Source organism: Vanacampus margaritifer, chromosome 1, assembly GCF_051991255.1.
Source record: "Vanacampus margaritifer isolate UIUO_Vmar chromosome 1, RoL_Vmar_1.0, whole genome shotgun sequence".
Lineage (NCBI taxonomy): Eukaryota > Metazoa > Chordata > Actinopteri > Syngnathiformes > Syngnathidae > Vanacampus > Vanacampus margaritifer.
This window is the reverse complement of record NC_135432.1, coordinates 52375421-52381420: the sequence shown is the minus strand read 5'-3', so window position 1 is coordinate 52381420 and position 6000 is coordinate 52375421. Positions and strand designations below refer to the sequence as shown.

Below are 6000 nucleotides of genomic sequence, written 5' to 3'. Positions count from 1 at the left end.
TGACCCGGAGAAACTTGGTGACTGAGCGACTGTTATTTTACAAATTAAAAGTTATCATTGCCCATGGAGCCATGGAATCTACTACTTCAACCGAAGTTCGCCTGTCAGTCGAAGTAGCACATTTAGTCGGGACTCATAGAGCGCGATATTTACTTAAGTTAAGTTGGCTCCAGAGTAAAAAAAACTCCAAGCATTAAGGCAAAATCCCCCATTATTAAACAGTCAAATTAACTTAAAAGTTTTGAAGAAGGTACATTTTAAAACTAAGCTGTGTGTACGTGCAGTTTGAGTGGACGCTTACTATCTGGCTCGTTAATGTGATTTTAAACACGCAATTCGACACGTCCGTTATTAGAGTGTACGTTTACTAGTAAAATGTGTGAACATTTATCTACTAAAAATGATCGCTGCAGAATCCGTAAATACTTTGTGGGCTGCCAGTTCTTTCTGTTGATTGCTGCTATCCATCCACCGACGTATTTTGTCTTCATTAGTAGGTATGCGATAAAAAGCAATATTTGGTACATCTGGTCTATCTGTACAACCGACCGCACAGCAACATATGACCATTTTATGAGATCATTGATTAGATGAAGGACTTTACACTGTACGATATTCAATAATTACAATACAGGCAATTGGCTCTTTTGCCGTCCAGCGTCCCGCAGGGGGCGTTCCCATGAGGGCGGTCACGTCACGTGCAAAAGGTCAATATTTTTCTTGATTTTGACAAAAGCATTGTTGACATTTGAAAATGTATTTTATTTTATTTATTTATTTTTAAAATAAAGCATGCAGAAAACGTATTATTATTTGTGTGGCAAGCCAGAATAAAATCGATCATTATTTATGTTTTGACATCTATACATAAGACTACACTTAGTTGACTTTCCTGGTCGTGGGCGTGTCTGCCATATTTAATGTGTGTGTAAATTAATTTAAGACATCACTGAATTTCAGGAAGTTTTCCCTGATAACCTACAAAGTATACAAAGTTTATACCTCAGTCACCCATTTACACACGTGAATAGATTTTTTTTTTAAACAGATTGGTACCAAAAACAACCTAGTTTTTAAATCTGATGATCTTATATTTAGTTACTCCCAAATTCAGCAATTTTGAAAAATTATCAACACAGTTAGTGTGACACTCATACATACATAAAATTAATATGCTTTCAGCTAAATAATTTAAGTGTATACATTCAGTTGATAATGTTAAATTGTTTAATTTTTGGTGAAAATGCACTTTTTTTGTGTCATGAACAATAAAATTATTGTATAATCACGCCAATATTTATTGTGACTGAACAAGATTTTAGGACTTGACTTACAATTTGCTTCAACCAATTAATGACATGACTCGACTTGCTTGAAATTTGGTGCCAACTTGACTTGCTTGATTTGTTTCTACAATAACTTGTCACTTGATTGAGACTTGAAGGATGCAACCGAATACTTACATGTGAATTTTGACCTCTGAATTTGTTCTGAATTTTATACAATCCCCGATTTTTTATTTGATCTTATGCCTCAAGGTTAAACAGTTGTCTTCATAAAACCTTTTTTAACTGTCCACACAATTATTACGTAACGTGTTAAAAGTAAAACATAAAACAAATTGTCTATGTCACACAAGTGAAAAGCTGGTTTCACCCTCGGTTGGTTGCCAGCCGGTTGCAGGACATGTGTAGTAAATTTACAGATTCCAACCCAGGGCCTTGGGACATAAGATTCAGATTGAGATGACTTTATTGTCCCTAAAAGATCAATCCTCCAGTCACAACCTGTCCCACAAATATAAGGGAGACAGAATGGGTAGCCTGGTGGGTCACCTTGCAGCGCCCCGAATTTCTTGGATGGAAAAAAGAAAGAAGAGAAGCATAAGGAACAAGGAGAGAAAAACATGCTTCAAACTCGGTCCCTTTAAAGGGGAGCAAAGTATGAAACTGGAAAAACCTGACGCAGACATGCTAACCACTTGGCTGTGCTGCTTCCATTAAAGCAAGTCTCCTTTCTTCTCTGCCAATGTTTTTCTCTTTACACCCCATCTTTTGAATGCTCGCAGTTTTAGAAATAAGACTCACTAAAAGACGACCAAAAATAGAACACATGCAGAGGTCAGTGATGCGTGACATCAGGCATGACATCAATTTGAAAATTTGACATTTTGGCTAATCGTAGAGGAGTATTTTTCCTAGGAAATTACGATGATGTTGTTTGAGGTTCGATAGCATTGTTTGCAAACAGAGCAGAACTGCTGCCTTTTCCTATACCGTTTCACCTTGGGGAAGAAGGCAAGCCAGTTGTTATAGTGCACATCCTGCATCTCTTTGAAATGTAACTGCCAGAAATATAATAATAGCGTGTGAGAGCCCCTTTAAGGACACACCAAAATGTGTCTCTGGATTAAATGCACTGCACATATTTCGCATGAGCCCGCCCCCCCATCATCTCTTGTCTGCCGCTCTCGCCCTCCCTCCATCGCTTCCTCGGGCCCGTGGGAAGAGCAGACTCTGGGAGCAGACAGTCTGCAGCCCTAAATATATGTATAAGAGGGAGAAGGGGAAGGGAGGGCACATTAGCAGGCAGAGGAGCAAGGGAGAGCGAATGAAGGGATGGAAGGAAGGAGGGAGGGAGAGAGGGAGGGAGGGAGGTAGAACATACTGAGTGTTGGAGGACATACATTGCACAGTGTACAGAGAGAGCCCCATCCACAGAACAAGGAGTGAGAGGGAAGCAAACCAGAGAGGGAGCATTTGGGGTTTCAACTCACATCCCTCCTCCTCCTCAGAGAAAACACATGCTCACACACACGCCGACTCTCTCTCCCTGACACACACACATATGCATAGACGCGCACGCACACACCACCACACGCATACACAGGCAGAATTGCTTTAGGGTATACCAGTCGGCTTTGGCAATCCTTCCCTTTGTTGTTTCAGCTATTGGTTAGTCTCGGCAGCAGCGTGGCGTGCGCCTCTATCGTCGGGGAGGGTGTTTGTGTTTGTGGAGTCTACCAGGCAGTGAATGAAAGGATGCAGGTAACAAGAGCCGGGTAAGTCCGTGCTTTCCTTCCTTCCTTCATGCTTGCTTCCTTCCACCGCCTGTGCACATTGGCTACATGAAGCTCTCATCATCTCTCTCTTCCTTCCTCAGCCTCTTTCTCAGTCTGCTTGACACTGTCTCCTCCCAACTGCGCTCTCTACATCCCCGCTTCCCTTGCCCGCCTTCCTACACTCTCTCACTCTCTCGCTCGCTCTCTCACTCCCTCTCTCCAAGCTGTGCCTCATTGGTGTGTCCTGATTCCCTTTTTCCATTAGGCTCCGGGCCCATTGGTCGCCCGCCTTCCAACCATTATCTCCACTCGTCCACCCCTCTGTCATCCTGTCTCCCTCCACTCTGCCTCCTCACATTCCCAGTCATCTCTCAAGTCGTAAAAAAAAAATGAGTTTGCATGCAATGCGGGAGCAGAAGTTTGCAGTGGGCACGTTAAATGAATTGGGGGAGAAGTAAAAGGGAAGGCTGTGAGAAAGAAGAGGAAGCAAAGTTTAAAGAGAAGACTGCAGCTGGTAGGTAACTTGCACTGGATTTTGCTGTCATCACGTAAAGATATACAATAGTTTGCTTATGTTGCAAAGTCATGTGAGTAATATTTACATTTCTGTGAGAAAGCAACACATGGCTAAGTTAATTGGTGTGTTATTAGTTGCGCTGCTATGTGTTGTTACTGGATAGTTCTTGTGATCATATTTCCTCACTATCTTGAATTGAAAATGATCTGAATCATTACTATGGATATAGACATACAAAGACAATAATTGAAAAGTTTGTTTTCAAAGTTTTGCATTTTTATGGGGGGATGAGTAACTCCATGCAAATGTTACAGTTTGTGCTTTGGATGTTATTTACAGATTACACTCTTTAGAATTAAGCTTATTTTTGTCCTTTGATAACATGTGTTATACGGGTTCTGCCGGTGTCATGTGAGGTCTGAGATGCTGCAAGGACATTGTTTGATAGGCTGGATGGAGCTGTAAGTGCCAGCAGATAAACCTCACGACATATAGGTAGCCTCCATATAAGAGGAGAATGAAAGCAACACTTTCCTACAAAAGACAATAGAGAATTTGTAGTGTGACTTTGTTTTTACGTGTGTCATATGGTGTGCATTCACGGCAGAACAACAAACGCGCTGCAACATGTTGTATTCTGTTAAGATAAACTAAGTGAGCTGCTTATGTTTCCTCTCCCTCGCCCGCAATTGTTGCGCACATAAAATATGAGGAGTGGTTCATACAAATGGTATGTCAATATTACCACAATATAAACTTCAATTCATTCAAACCAAAAAAATATTGTGCAATTCTGTCCAGTTTTCCTTGCACCCTGCACAGTCACCATGTGGGGACAGCTGACTTGGCATAAAGTGAGTGCATGTTCTTTGGGGGTCTTCCTCCTCTGGTAATGTCTTGCTTGTTAAGAGGAGACTGTTGTTGTCGTGCTGAGAATGTGTGCTTGGGTAGCACCGCCACAGTGCCTGATATGCTTTGCGGCGGACAGGAAGAAACAGGCCACTGTGATTAAATTAGAGAGGGAAATCACGCTACCCTGCTTGTACTGAGAGCAACATTACAGGGGGACCCCCAGCCACCCACCACCCACCACCCCCAGCCCTCTGTGTGTGTGTCTCTCTCGCTCTCACTCAGACCACTCACCAACATAACTGTCTGGTCAGAGCTGCAAAGCAGTACACTTTCCTTACAGTTCCACTTCGGACCACAATACTCAAATCAAACGTGTATTTACATACAGTTTGATAATAAGACAGATAGAAGACATGCAATCAAGCTAAATGAGAGTGAGTCTTGACTCCAACCTTGGAATGTAGAAAAAGTGAGTCCACTCCCTTCATCCACTGCAGCCTAATGAATTGCAAAAAGCCTCTCGGGGATCCCCTGCATGCAAACAGCAGCGGGTTGACTGGTTGTTGCTGTAGATGTCACATGCGTTTTTAAATCACGTCTACATTATTATAATATTTTTAAAAAACAAAAACATGCGTCTTTAGTGTTTGGGTCATTGACAATATAACATGTTAACTCCTTAGTGTTCAACATGTCTACTGACCATTATTATTATAAAAAAAATATATATGTTTTTACTGTTCGTGTGGCATTCAAGAGTATAGATGTCATGCTGACAGATATTAGTTTTACATACAGTAGCATTAGACTGTGTTGCAAACAATACATTGTCTTAAGTCTTCTGTTTTTAAATATGGTCTTCCCATTCAGCAACTTCTATGTGGTTCATATTTTTCTTTGTCGACCTAAGTTACGCAAAGTATAGATATATGCTTATATGCACAAATTGTGGCCAATATTTGTTAGAGACAGTATGTTATTTTTCGAGTTGACAGCTAAAGAGGGGTTGCATATTTGTTGCTGTTTTTGTAAATCACGTTGATGGCTATGCGAAGAAGAGGAATGTATTAAAGGAAAGAGTTATTGCTATACTAATAAATGGCCGCAAATGTTTACTTCTACACTTAATTGGACTGATCAAAATTTACAGCTTCAATGCAAACTGAAAGCTTAGTGAAAGTGCTCAATGTATTATTATTATTTTTATTATTATTATTATTATTATTATTATTATTATTATTATTATTATTATTATTATTATTACCCATCCATCCACGTTCTTGACCGCTCTGATTCCTCACAAGGGTCCCGGAGGTCAGCTGGCTTCCGTCAATAGGCGGGGTACACCCTGAACTATTTGCCGGCCAATCGCAGGGCACAGAGAGACGAACAACCATTCACACTCACAATCACACCTAGGGACAAACTCAGAGCGCCCAATTAACCTGCCAATGCATTATTATTATTATTATTATTATTATTATTATCCTCCTTCACTGTTAAAAAATGAATGCTATACAATTATGACGGTAACTAGGCTTACACTGAAACTCATTACATTTATTTTTGT

General features: G+C 40.6%; 1 protein-coding gene across 11 annotated transcripts in view; it reads left to right on the top strand.

The window, feature by feature from the left end:
• Nucleotides 1-2709: 2709 nt before the first annotated feature.
• myt1lb (myelin transcription factor 1-like, b) overlaps nt 2710-6000 on the top strand; it is a 136144-nt gene continuing 132853 nt past the window's right edge. For 2 of the 11 annotated variants that reach the window (XM_077585270.1, XM_077584890.1), the window contains exon 1: nt 2710-3061. The gene's annotated coding sequence lies outside the window, so the exon portion shown is untranslated. Of the gene's footprint in view, nt 3062-3119; nt 3576-6000 lie in introns of those variants that run through there. The other 9 variants (XM_077585290.1, XM_077585280.1, XM_077585360.1 and 6 more) reach the window with 6 other exon arrangements.